Below are 14138 nucleotides of genomic sequence, written 5' to 3'. Positions count from 1 at the left end.
AACAAGCACAAGTTGATAATGTGAATTTGATAAGATGTTCTGGAGCACAAGGTTATGATATGTGATTCCAAAGTTTAGGAGCTAAATGTGAGAATGCTCTACCACCTATAGTGGATTTTGCTATTCTAGGAATATCTAAGGGAGCGTTACAGATTGTAACGTGATGGGAACTACATACTGCAGATAGACACAAGAATGTTATTTGTTTTAAAATATCACTACCTTACAAACACATTTAGAAAATACAGAACCACACTGTAATAGCCAGGGAAGTGTTGAGCAAATGGCAAATATCGTAGAGATAGAGATTGCACTCTTGTGGCAGACATACGATACTGCAACAGCACAGTAAATTTACAGCACATATAGTTTTTATTTTAGGAGAGTGAAATATATATATATATATATATATATATATATATATATATATATATATATATATATATATATATAAAATGGAGGAAATAGTCTCACAGGTTATACTAAACCCCGATATTGAGGTAAACAGGAGGTCACTTAGGTATTTACTAACTGTATGGATCTGCAATGAATCATTTCTCCACTGAAATGTGCATGATTTATCTTCCCTATTTGGTGTATTTTAGCAATAAACTCATAACTCTTATTTCATGTTGCGTTTCTGTGATTCATACAGTAAAGATGCAGAGAAGGACTTTATCCTGGTCAGCTGAACAATCAGATCTTATAACACCAGTCACCTGGAACTGCTTTAAACAGCTATAAGAAAGTCTACATATGTACTCAACTATTTATTCTTACTGAATACTGTTTTAATATAGCATCCACCAAATCAAATGTCTGTAGATAAGCAACTCTCCAGCTTACAAAGTGATGTGAGTTTATTGTCCACAGCCATTTCAGCAAAGGACCAGTTCAGCAAGGGACCTTGAATTAGCCCTTTGTCTGAAAATAAAAAGGAGGAAGTAGCCAAAGGGAGCAGCCTAGGTTAGTACTTTAGTTATCATTTATAAAGAGATTTAAAAAGATTGTTCTTAAGGGACGCATTTATACAAATATTTTTTTAAACAATGTTTCAAATATGTTTATTTAACCATGGTGATTGAGCAGTTTGTATAACCAAAGAACAGATACTGATTTTTTTCAGGTAGGCAGGGACACACTAGCCTTTTTTGTTACATGACTAAAGGCTGTTTTCATAAAACATGCTGTGTCTGGTGTGTTCTTGGTAGATTTCCTTTACTGAATGTACTGCCAGCTTTTCCATGAAAGAATGAATCTACAAGAACAGCAATAATAAGCACACAATGAACCACTGTTCTGGATAAAACACTGTGCCAAGGACACTTACTAGTCCTAATCCCAGTGTTTTCTGTGATGTAGCACTGTTTTATGTAGCACCAGGGTTCAGGAGGAACTTAGTTTAATTTCATTGTGTACTGAGTCAGCTATATAAAGGTTGAAATGACAATAAAAGCTTACTGACTTAAGCAAAAGCAGAAAAGAGCCACTGAAACCACAAAAAAAAGACCACGAACTTTTAAAATTGGTAATAAAATTACCCAACTGAACCTTATGGCAAAACATTGCAGAGACAATTGGTCAACATTATTGTACAACATTGTAGGGAAATGTATTACCTTTTGGGGAATAAATCACTGCAAGTGCAAGGATTATTATTTTTATTATTATTTATGTTTTATTGCCATTGAACAGACTAAACTTACAAGGAACAGCAAAAAAAAAATGTACAGCAAGAGAAACAGCTTGAACTTAAAGAAAGCTGTGAAAAACAAGTGACAGAAAAAAATGTTTGAGCCTGCTCCTCTTCTCCCTCCTCCTCAAACTCTCCTTCATATTCAGCAGTTGCATCCTGGTACTGCTGGTACTCTGACACCAGGTCATTCATGTTGCTCTCAGCTTCAGTGAACTCCATCTCATCCATACCGTCACCTGTGTACCAGTGCAGGAAAGCCTTGCGTCTGAACATGGCTGTGAACTGCTCAGAGATGCGCTTGAACAACTCCTGGATAGCAGTGTTGTTGCCGATGAAGGTGGAAGCCATTTTGAGGCCACGGGGTGGGATGTCGCACACAGCAGTCTTCACATTGTTGGGGATCCATTCGGCAAAGTGGCTGCTATTCTTGTTCTGCATATTGAGTATCTGCTCATCCACCTCCTTCATGGACATGCGGCCATGGAAAATGGCTGCAACTGTGAGGTAGCGGCCGTGACGTGGTTCACAAGCGGCCATCATGTTCTTGGCATCAAACATCTGCTGGGTTAATTCAGGCACAGAGAGGGCACGGTATTGCTGGCTACCCCTGCTGGTCAGTGGGGGAAAACCATGCATAAAGAAGTGGAGACGAGGGAAGGGCACCATGTTGACAGCCAGCTTACGCAGGTCAGCATTGAGCTGCCCAGGGAACCGAAGACATGTTGTGACTCCACTCATGGTGGCAGAGACTAAATGGTTGAGGTCACAGTAAGTTGGAGTCGTGAGCTTCAGGGTGCGGAAACAGATGTCGTACAGAGCCTCGTAGTCGATGCAAAAGGTCTCATCCGTGTTTTCCACCAGCTGGTGAACAGAAAGAGTGGCATTGTAAGGCTCCACCACTGTTTCGGATACTTTGGGGGAGGGGACAACACTGAAGGTGTTCATAATGCGGTCAGGGTACTCCTCTCGGATTTTGCTGATGAGCAGGGTGCCCATGCCTGACCCAGTACCCCCACCAAGGGAGTGAGTCAGCTGGAAACCCTGCAGGCAGTCGCAGTTCTAAGCCTCCTTACGCACCACATCCAATACAGAATCTACCAGCTCAGCACCTTCTTTGTAGTGGCCCTTGGCCCAGTTATTACCAGCACCACTCTGACCTGTAGAGGGGAAGCAATTATCATACATACAGAGCTACAGGAAGCAGCAGACAAATTTACAAGATAACCATCACAATAAACCAGGATGACATATTTACTGGTTTGGCCCTGTATGATGAGGAAAAAGAAAATGTAAAAAATTAAAAATGTTATGCAGTAATTACCAAAAACAAAGCTGCCTGGCCTAAATATTTGCCCGAATGGTCCAGACCTCACAGAGTCCATGGTGCCTGGCTCCGAATCCAACAGCAAAGCACGGGGGACATATTTCCCACCTAAAAAGATTCAAATATATTGACATAACTTAATTAAAACCCTTACCCGACCGTGAGGCTTTTTTTGGCAACTTGATGTTTTCATTCGCTGATAACTTGTGTTTCAGCTAATGGAATGATTTTTTGTAAGAAAATCACTTTTTTGTTGGTTCCAGGAGGGATCGATGGCTGTAAAAATTACTTACGAATTCTAAACCAGTTATATACACTATGTTAAAAAATAGTGTTTGTGGCCACCGGTAAGTTTTTCGCCTGCAGCTGTAAGTGCCGACAACCTACAAAGATACAAGAACAAGAAAACAATAAGTCTCTCTCTCTCTCTCTCTCTCTCTCTCTCTCTCTCTCTCTCTCTCTCTCACACACACACGCTTGTACACACACTGAAAATACATGTGTCTATATGTGATTTAGTTCCATCCATCTATTTAAAACTTTTGTTCTTTTAATTTTATAGTTTAAATGTTGTTGTTTCATTTTCTAGTTGTTGTAATAAATTATGTTCATAAATCTGATGTGGAGTAGACTTTTTTACTGAGAAAAAATTTATCAGTGAACAAAGGTCACCCTCTCTCTCTCTCTCTCTCTCTCTCTCTCTCTCTCTCTCACACACACACACACACACACACACACACACACACACACACACACACACACACAATAATCTCAATAGGAAAGCCAGAAACTAATTCACAGCTCTATTTCATGCTGAAGCAATTAAAAAAATTTCGTTATAATGGGAGTCAATTGGAAAAAAACAGCCACTAACAACAAATGATGAAAATAATTCATGCTGATGCTGCTGCAAAAAAAAAAAACTAACCATGCAAAAAAAAGTCAGTTTTTCTCCAATCTTTGACACATCCTGTGATAAATTGTCAAAAAAAAATCCAGTTTACAATTCCATTTTATATCAAATTTCAGTCATTTTGTGTGGGTTTTTTTGCCATTTCTGTGACATCACTAATTCAGTTGGCAATTAAAAATAAAAAGTCCTGGATTTAAAAATTGTTTTTGTAGTTTTGATCAGAACTGAGGTTGATTACCAGATTTGAGGGAAAAAAGTGGAAAAAAATATTGATCTGACATTTTTACAGCACTTAAACTTAGTGGCTTTTTTCAGCCCGAACAACAGATCAGGATGGATTCTGTACGGTTGGATCACAAAGGGGAATTATAAAAATGTTACAGTAGCCAGTTCACAGACAAAGTACAAGCAACAAGGTGAAAAATAATATTAAGGCTAGATTACAATTTAAAAGATTAATGAGAAAAACCCTAAACAAATTCAATGTGAAATGTATAAAATTATCTGAATAAAAACACACACGGGAACCACCGCAACATGCTGCCAGTCATCTTGAAAATTATATATTTAAAAAAAAAAAAAAAAAAGGGTTACCTGAAGCTCATTGTAGAAGACATTAATCCTTTCTAGGTGAAGATCACTGTCACCATGGTAACTGCCTGTAGTGTCAATCCCATGCTCGTCACTAATGACTTCCCAGCACTGAGGGGACAAAAACAATTGTAAAAATGTAGAAGGAGAAAGAGGAGGGGAAGAGAAGAGGAAATTTTTTTTAATAAAAAAATAATAATAAATTAACTCCCCCCCCCAAAAAAAAAAAAAAAAAAAACACGTTGCGTCAACAAAAATGTCCATAAACAACGATACTGACAGGAAGACTGAACCCGCATACACAGGCTGTTCGGGCAGTTTTATTGCACCAAATTAAAAATAAAAACCATTTAGGCATATCTCTGGTGTTTTATTACATTTGAGAGAGCGAGAGTGTAAAAATGTGGCGTTTGTTAGCCAGACTGAGGAGAAATTTCTCCATTAAGAAGCGACCAGAAGCCGGCAGCCATGTTAAAAACAGGGCGTGGCATGTTTAGCCTTTAGCAGCTGCATTGTTTCGCCGTTAGTTCATTACTGTTAAGCTGTTATCCAACAAATTCATCATTTACTGACTACTAAGCTTCACAATGACTGCTTACCACATGCGAGGATTAGTATTAAAATCGATAGATAACCGTTTATTAAAAAAAAAAAAAAAAAAGGGCGCTTAATAAGAGATACAATCATATAAAATATACCGTATTTTTAAAATGAACGAGACGAAACCTTTCACCATGTCAGAGAAAACGCCCAGGGGCCTTCAGACAGCCTCGGAGACGCGCCTAAAAAATCTATACAAGTGTTTTTTTTGTTTTTTTTTTATTAAAAAATGTAAAAAAAAAAAAAGGCTTTCATTCTTACCTTGGCACCAGTTTGGTTGCCGCACTGTCCTACTTGTAAATAAACAATTTCTCTAATTTTGAAACCTTCGTTCTGCAATGCAGTGGTGACTTGCGAACTAAGCGTTAGTTATGCAGTCTGGGAATGCACCCAAGCGCTTCCAATGGTCTCCACAAGACATGCACAAGACATTTATCTGACTGGTCACTTGTATTGGGTTTAATGTTCTTCTTTTTCTCTCGGCTTCTCCCATTAGGGGTCGCCACAGTCGATCATCCGTCTCCAAACCCCCTGTCCTTTACATCTGCCTCTTTCAACCCAATTACTTGCATGTCTTCTCTCACAATATCCATAAACCTCCTTCTTGGCCTTCCTCTTTTCCTCCTTCCTGGTGGCGCCATCCTCAGCATTCTCCTACCGATATAATCCATGTCCCTCCTCTGTACAGGTCCAAACCATCTCAATCTCGCCTCCCTCACCTAGTCTTCAAAACCTTCCACATGCGCTGTCCTTCTAAAAAAAAATTTTATTTCTATTCCTGTCCATCCTCGTCACTTCCAATGAAAACCTCAACATCTTTAGCTCTGCTACCTCCAGCTCCACCTCCTGTCTTTTACTCAATGCCACTGTCACTAAACCATACATCATCGCAGGTCTCACCACAGTCCTATAAACTTTCTCTTTCACTCTTGCAGATACCGTTCTATCACAAATCACTCCTGCCACTCTTCTTTACCCACTCCACCCTGCCTGCACTCTTTCCTTCACTTCTCTAACACACTATCCATTTTTTTGCACTGTTAACCCCAGGTACCTTACCTCCTCCACCATCTCCACCTCTTCTCCCTGCAACCACACCCCTCCACTGCCCTCCATCTCATTCGCACACATGTACACTGTCTTACACCTACTGACTTTCATTTCCCTCCTTTCCAGTGCATACCTCCACCTCTCCAGGCTCTTCTCAACCTGCTCCCTACTCTCACCACAAATAAATTGTTATTTATTATTATTATCATCCGCAAACATCATAGTCCATGGAAACTACTGTCTGACCTCGTCTGTCAACCTGTCACCACTGCAAACAGGAAAGGGCTCAGAGCCGATCTTTGATGCAGTCTAACCTCCACTCCACTCTTTTCCTTGGCTAAGAGTGCAGTGGCTTGTGCAACCCTAATGGCTGGGTTACTTGTATTGGGTTCAATAATTTTGGTTAATCAAAAGTTCACTAAATAAATAAGTAGCATATAAATAATGCCAGCTTGTTCCTAAAGTGTTCTGATGCAGAAAATCGAGAAATAGAATCCATAATCTCTATGCAATCTTACCTTTATGGACATGGAGGGAAATTGAAAAGCATATCAATACTACAAGCAAAGTAGGAACAGAGCATTGTACTGATTTTTAAACATTAGTTTAATAAAAATCTTTTTTACCACATTGGGAAAATGTTCTTTACAAAATAAAATTATGCAATAATTATACTGTGTCAAAAACATTATCTGTGCCTGCTCTGCACTTGGCACTATTTGATCAAGTGACATTCACAAATGCTCGATAGGAACAGAGCACATGGGCATGATTCAGCGTGAAGTCATTGTCACAGATTGTGCCCCACTTGCTATTATTGAACATCTCTACCCAGAACTATCAGCACTGCATCCCATACACTCACTATTTTCAAGTCAAAGAAAAGAAACAAGAACAGGGATATTTTTGTGTGAACTGAGAGTCCCTTGCACATACCTTACTTTGTCAGAACCAAAAACAAACCTCTAGGGACATAAAATACATATTTCTTATCTTTAATGTAAAAGAGAAACTTGTGGATACATAACAATACTTGACTGATATGGATTACATTTTTCTTTTCAGGAACGGCTTGAAAAGGGTGTCATCCATCTATGTATGCAATTTATGGGACACAAGCGAGTCAAAATGGCATTATGCAATACTTATAATGGCCAGTTGTGTCATTTATTTCCCTTCCTTGATGGTGATGAATTTGGTTGTGATTTTGGCTGCTCTGAGCTGATTTACTAGTGGATAGTTATACTTAATCATGTTCTGGTCCAACCCTATGATAGTTCATACAGGGTCTGAACCACCTTTTTTCTCCCTGAAAAAAATCAGCTAATACTCTTGACCCTTTGAGGGGAAAGCTCACAAGTGTATCCCTCATAGCTTGGTAGCAGGTAGGTGTGGTTTATCGGAGGCATGGTTCTAGGCATGAAGACCTTAAAGAATTCATGATATTATGTTAGAATTTTGCTTTGTAGGGTGAGTCATGACTTTCACTGGAGGAATGCTGTGAACATTTACTATGTTGAGACATCTGGTTAGGCACTCTTCTGACCAGCAGCACATCTATCTCTCTTGGTCCAGGAGATTTAATGATTGTTTGCCAGCAACACAGAACTTGGATGCTGTTGTTACTAGGAATAAGATCCTCTTCCCATGAAACCTTTTGTGAGGGCTTGGGCATAGGGAGAGGCAGAGGTTGGAAACTGGGTTGATCTTTTTGACAATGGTTCTGTCACTTAACCATAGTTGATCAATGTTGAAAATTCTGAAAGATTGTGGTGAGACCATCTGAGTGCCTTATCTGAACAGGGATGGAAAATGCTTGAGGAGTTCACTACTTAGAAAGACTCATAAGTGCCACGCGGCGTAGATGGAGGCGGAGGCAGAAATATAAGCCGGCATTTTTATTACACAACAAGGCAGAGCCAACATAAAGCACCCGCAGAGCGGGATAATCCGGCAAACGGCAGTCCGTAACACAAATAATAATACAAATGATATCCACGGTGCGGGGTGCGGCACGGAGGCAGAGACGGAGAAGCGTCAGAAGTCTGAGGCGCGCCGGGAAACGCACAAGCCGGCGTGGAGAGAACGAGGAATCCGGAAGGAGAAGATGCGTAGCATTACATACGTACATTCAATAACCGACAGTCTGTGTAGGCGAGCGTGGGGTTTATATGGGTGGTGCAATAGAAGCTGCTCCTTGTGAAGCCGGATTGCGAGCAGCTGCAGACCGGCTGGTAGCACCCCTGGATGGAGGCCGGAGACGGAGCGAAGTCCCCGGTGGTCTTCAGAGACGGAGCGACCTCCTCTGCGGAGAACCGGAACTGGGAGGTGCTTACGACCCTGGCTGGAGGTTGGAGGACGTCCTCGGCGGAGTCAAGAGGCCGAGTGACGCCCTTAGAGGACCCCTGGAGTGCAATGTGGGAGGAGCTCGGGAGCGAGATGTCGCCGTGGGAGGAGCTCAGAAGTGAGATGTCGCCGTGGGAGGAGCTCGGGAGCGAGACATTGTCCGGAGGGGAGCTCTGAGGCATCACTTCGCCTTCTGCAGGACTGTGGGGTGAGCCGTCGCCTTCCGTGGAGCCCAGGGGCAGTGGTTCGACTACCATTTCGCAGTTCTGGAGTCGAGTTGAGCACACAGGGAAACCCCTGGGGGAAGGGGCGCTCTTTGGGACCCTCAGGAGCAGGTCGGAGCCTGCTGGGCAGCCTGGGAGTGAAGAGAAGCTCGCCTGGAGATCCATGAGCGGAGCCAAGCCCTTACGGGGGTCTTGAGACGGAACCGAGCCCTCCCTGGGACGCTGGAGCGAGGCGGAGCACTCCTCGGGACACTGGAGCTGAGCGGAGCACTCCTCGGGACACTGGAGCTGAACCGAGCTCTCGGGGTCGCTTGGAGGGGAAGAGGAGCCCACGGGGTCGCTCGGAGGCGGAGAGGAGCCCACGGGGTCACTCGGAGGCGGAGAGGAGCTCCCTTGGAGAACCTGGAGCGGAGAGGAGCTCCCTTGGAGAACCTGGAGCGGAGAGGAGTTTCCTTGAAGAACCTGGAGCGGAGAGGAGTTTCCTTGAAGAACCTGGAGCGGAGAGGAGCTCCCTTGGAGAACCTGGAGCGGAGAGGAGCTCCCTTGGAAAACCTGGAACTGGGCGGAGCTCTCTGGAGGCACCTGGAGCTGGGCGGAGCTCTCTGGAGGCACCTGGAGCTGGGCGGAGCTCTCTGGAGGAACCTGGAGCTGGGCGGAGCTCTCTGGAGAAACCTGGAGGGAGACGGAGCTCTCTGGAGGGACCTGGAGCTGGGCGGAGCTTTCTGGAGGGACCTGGAGCTGGGCGGAGCTTTCTGGAGAAACCTGGAGCTGGGCAGAGCTCTCTGGAGGAACCTGGAGCTGGGCGGAGCTTTCGGGAGGAACCTGGAGCTGGGCGGAGCTCTCTGGAGGGACCTGGAACGGGGCCGAGCTCTCTGGAGGGACCTGGAACGGGGCCGAGCTCTCTGGAGGGACCTGGAACGGGGCCGAGCTCTCTGGAGGGACCTGGAACGGGGCCGAGCTCTCTGGAGGGACCTGGAACGGGGCCGATCTCTGAGAGGAGCAGGAGATCAGCCGTGACCAACCCGAGTTCCCTGGTGAGAAGCTGTAGAAACCGGGTGCACGTGCCAAACTCACCTCCATTCGCGCCCCACAGCTGTGCAGCGAGAGAGAGTGATTCCCCTGTCAGAAGAGAGATGACCGAAGCGACCCTGGTTCTCTCCGTCGGGTAGCGGAACGCATTCAACTCCATAAAGTCACGTACGCTCCGTAAAAAATGGCCCCATTCTGCTCTGTTGCCAGAGAAGCGCTTCGGGAAACCCGTGACGTCATCAAAGGGGTGTCGTCGCCGAACATGACCGAGAGCCGGCCGCGAGCTTCCGGGTTTTCCTGGAGGTGGGGCTACGCTGCTTTGGAATCGCGGCCATGCAAACCCGCCCACCAAGGTGCGATTCGCGCCGGGAACACGGCGTTAATCCGATTATGTCTTTTCTTTTTCTTTCTTCTTTTTTCTTTTTGCGCCCCCCTTTTTTCCAGTCCTTTATTCCTTTTCAGGGGTCGGTTATTCTGTCACGCAGCGTAGATGGAGGCGGAGGCAGAAATATAAGCCGGCGATTTTATTACACAACAAGGCAGAACCAACATAAAGCACCCGCAGAGCGGGATAAAATTCGGCAAACGGCAGTCCGTAACACAAATAATAATACAAATGATATCCATGGTGCGGGGTGCGGCGCGGAGGCGGAGACGGAGAAGCGTCAGAAGTCCGAGGCGCGCCGGGAAACGCACAAGCCGCCGTGGAGAGAACGAGAAATCCGGAAGGAGAAGATGCGTAGCGGGGGAAGCATACGCGGAGCAGCGAGCTATCAGGAACCTGCACAGACAAACACCAGACTACACACACGTACACGTACAATAACCGACAGTCTGTGTAGGCGAGCGTGGGGTTTATATGGGTGGTGCAATGGAAAACGGAGATGAGCCTCAGCTGCTCCTTGTGAAGCCGGATTGCGAGCAGCTGCAGGCGGGCGGGGCACGCAATGGAGCAGGAGCGCAGTGCGTCAGGGAATCCCAGGGAAAGACAGCCTCCGAAGGGGGCGTGGCAGGGGGATTCCTGACAATAAGTGATTGGTGTTGCCACAAAGTAAATTCTAAACTTTTTGCACCATTGTGATTTCATACTTGTGAACTTTGTATTGTATCTGCATAATTTTAGCATGTCTGACATCATTTAAAGCATTTTCTTAGTTTGGTACAGGTAGAAGTTAAAAAGGGAATCCAAAAACATATGTTTATAAAGACATGCAAGTTCGGTAAATAAAGTTAGATTCAGACCATGGGAATACATCACGTTAGGAGATGGATCAATCCATCTGCTGCCTGCAACAAGAGTTTTGACCTACAGAGTGAATTCAACAGCACATTTCCCTGAATCATAGAAAGGCGTTGTTCTTAAATGTTCTTGCTTTTAAATTGATAATTGAAAAAGATAGGAAAAATCACTTGATGAATTGGTTATTAGACAAAATGTTCTCTAACCTGTGTCCATACTACTGTTGCCTAGCTCAGTGCCTTGTCCATGAACAAATTATTGAGCCAAAGGGAATTGCTAAAATGCTTATCGACGTATGGAATAGGTAAAGGTGTAGATGGCGAACAGTGCAGTTGTTGCAGCTTATCAGCAAACCTTTTTAACTCACTACATATCTGATTTAAAGATATGAAATACAAGAGGAGAGAGGGGCTAAGAGGATAGAGACATATGCAACATCAAATAAGATATATGCTTATATAAGATATATAAGTCCTGAACCAAAACAAAAATAAAAAACTGATGAGCAAGTGTTCACAGTAGGACTTTGAGATGCTTCTTGACATTTCAGGACATGTATATGATTAAATAAGATGAATGAATTAGCCTTTGGGAAGTTGTCCTAGTAATGAGAAGTGGTTGGCAAAGAAGGCCACAAAGAACTCCAAGTTTTCTTCACCCGCAGTACATGGAATATAGCATAGGGTTGAATGACATTTTTAATATAAATATTTAATTTATGCATTATAGGAATTTGTCACCTAATCATCCTACCCTGCATCTGCAGCGCATGGGTGACACCCTGTTCCGAATACTGCAAAGTGGGCTGTAAGAATCAGAGGTGGAAAGGGTACTAAAATATTTTACGCAAGTAAAAGTACTGTTAATTAAATTAAGCTTTACTTAAGTTCAAGTGAAGTTACCGGTCTAACAATCTACTCTATTAAAAGTAAAAAGTGGCTCATTTAAAATTTACTCAGGGGTGGAGTGAGGGTGTAGTTTATTAAGAACAAGGGGATATAATTTTTTAATGTAAGGAATAACTTTACAAATTAAAGTGTAATAACAAAAAAATAACAAAACAAAAAAAGATACAGTCCATGACCTATGACTCATGACTTAGTCTAATGTAAGTTATGCACTTTTGCAGAAAAAAAAATATCTCCTTTTATTATGTCATTTATGATGAAACCACAAATGCAAATTAAGAATTCAGCTCATACATTAAACAACTTTCGATTTGAGGGCATTTCGCTTCCATCTGGGTCTGCATCACTGGTGTCTGTCTCGTCAGTTTTCTTTCTTGTGAGATTACCACATTTGTTCTCATCCTTTTAATCATTCAGTGCAGTAGTTTCCAGAGCTAAATTTTTTCCCCATGCCTTATTTATTTATTTTTTTTTTTTTTTACTCAGTAACAGATATGATTTAAAATGTATTATTTTAAGTAAGTGCAATACTTTAAACTAAACATAATTAAAAGTAAGATTACAGATTTTAAAAACTTCTTTAGAAAGTAAAAGTACACAAAAAAAACTATTCAATTACAGTAAAGCGAATAAATGTAATTTGTTTCTCCCCCTGGTACAAATTGAGATCAACATTCTTTTCCTAATAGGTGTATCACCTGACTAAAATTCAGATCAAGAATATTCAATGTAATCTAATCAGAGTTTAAGTTACAAGGTAATGTTGATTTAAAAGACATTGGACTTTTTAGTGTTTTGACCAAAAAGTAATTAGCATTAGCATAAAACCCTTTATATATTTTATTTTGTATGCGTTTTGGTTACCGAACCTTACACTCTAGAAAAAGTGTTGTTTATTGTGACGTATGTTGGTGTTATGAATGTGTTCAGTACATGTAACATCAATATTTGAAAATATGCTGACAAATCCTACCCTGAATTTATTTCCAGCTCATACATAACACACAGAAAGAGTATGTGTTTGTTTGATTTGTATTTTCAATAAAAGGACCTGGGGCAAGGTGGTCCCTTGCTAAATGTTATCCTCTATTTTAACCTAAGTGAATGTTTGACCATTTCCTGAGTTTTCCTGAACGACTCATGTCATGTTATGTCATATAATGTCATGTCATTCTCCTCCTTATTGCTTTCAGTGTGAGAACAATGCAATAGTTTGAGCCTTGTTTCTTCCCAGACTGTCATGCCTCCTGAACAAGGAACCTCTCATCTCACTTTGTCCTTATACATTTCACCCTGCTGAGAGCAAAGCATTGGCCATACTCCATTGCCCTGTTCTGCAGAAATTTGCTCCATAAGCACTCCTTTCAGGTAGCAGGTTAAAGTTGCTGATTTGGTCTGACGCTAGAGTATAGTATGCCCAGTGGAGTCGGGGAAAGCTGACTGACATGAGAACCTTCCGCTACCTAATTAAATTCACAAAAGGCATGGAAATTACCAGTTGAATAATGTGTGCAGGAGTAGAGCAAAAATGAACAGTGCACCGGAAGAGTGCTTGTTTAAAATCACTGCAAAATCAGAGAACTACATATATAGATTTTTTTTAAACCCTTTAGATTTTTCCAACAACACATTTCTGTTTTTGTGATACTGATGCCAAAGACAAACTGGCTATTAAGGAGATGTTAGACCATAAGTTAGTAATTAATACCAAGGCATTTGCTGTGTATATGTATATTCAGTGTCAAAGCTTCAGGTCAAATTTCATGTTAGCTGTCCTTTCCTATAGACTGATTCGACATGTTGGCAGTGTTCCGACAGTAACTCTGTGGGAATCATTAAGGCTGATCATTCAATATATTCTCAATTCCAAAGCAGTCACTGACCAACTTGTGTTACCACTAATAACCACACACAGTTTATTAAGCATTACAATCGACTTGGCATAATTACCACTCTGTGAATGAACACAGCCAGAGGAACACATTAGCACAAAAAAAGTGTGTTAATTCCTCTGTCACACAGGGTAGAATTTCTAATGTGACTCAGATATATGAAAGTGAAGTTATTAGTTTGGCCACATATTATGTATGATAGCTCATGTTTAAATCTATGTGATTGATTTATTCCTTGAAATGGTAGGGGTTGCATTGAAATATATACATATATACACATATTACATACACATTATTATATATCTATATATCACATTACATTAGA

At 42.2% G+C, this 14138-nt stretch overlaps 1 pseudogene across 1 annotated transcript in view; it reads right to left on the bottom strand.

Annotated features, from left to right (window-relative positions):
- Positions 1-1546: 1546 nt before the first annotated feature.
- The window catches only part of LOC310737323 (tubulin beta-4B chain-like), a 34742-nt pseudogene continuing 22150 nt past the window's right edge, over positions 1547-14138 (bottom strand). The window contains exons 2-4 of the transcript XR_014538200.1: positions 4528-4635; positions 3018-3128; positions 1547-2853 (exon numbers count right to left, since the gene is read on the bottom strand). The product of XR_014538200.1 is annotated as a tubulin beta-4B chain-like (transcript). The remainder of the gene's footprint in view (positions 2854-3017; positions 3129-4527; positions 4636-14138) is intronic.

Source organism: Silurus aristotelis (genome assembly GCF_946808225.1).
Source record: "Silurus aristotelis genome assembly, chromosome: 14".
NCBI lineage: Eukaryota > Metazoa > Chordata > Actinopteri > Siluriformes > Siluridae > Silurus > Silurus aristotelis.
This window is presented reverse-complemented; position numbering and strand designations above follow the sequence as displayed.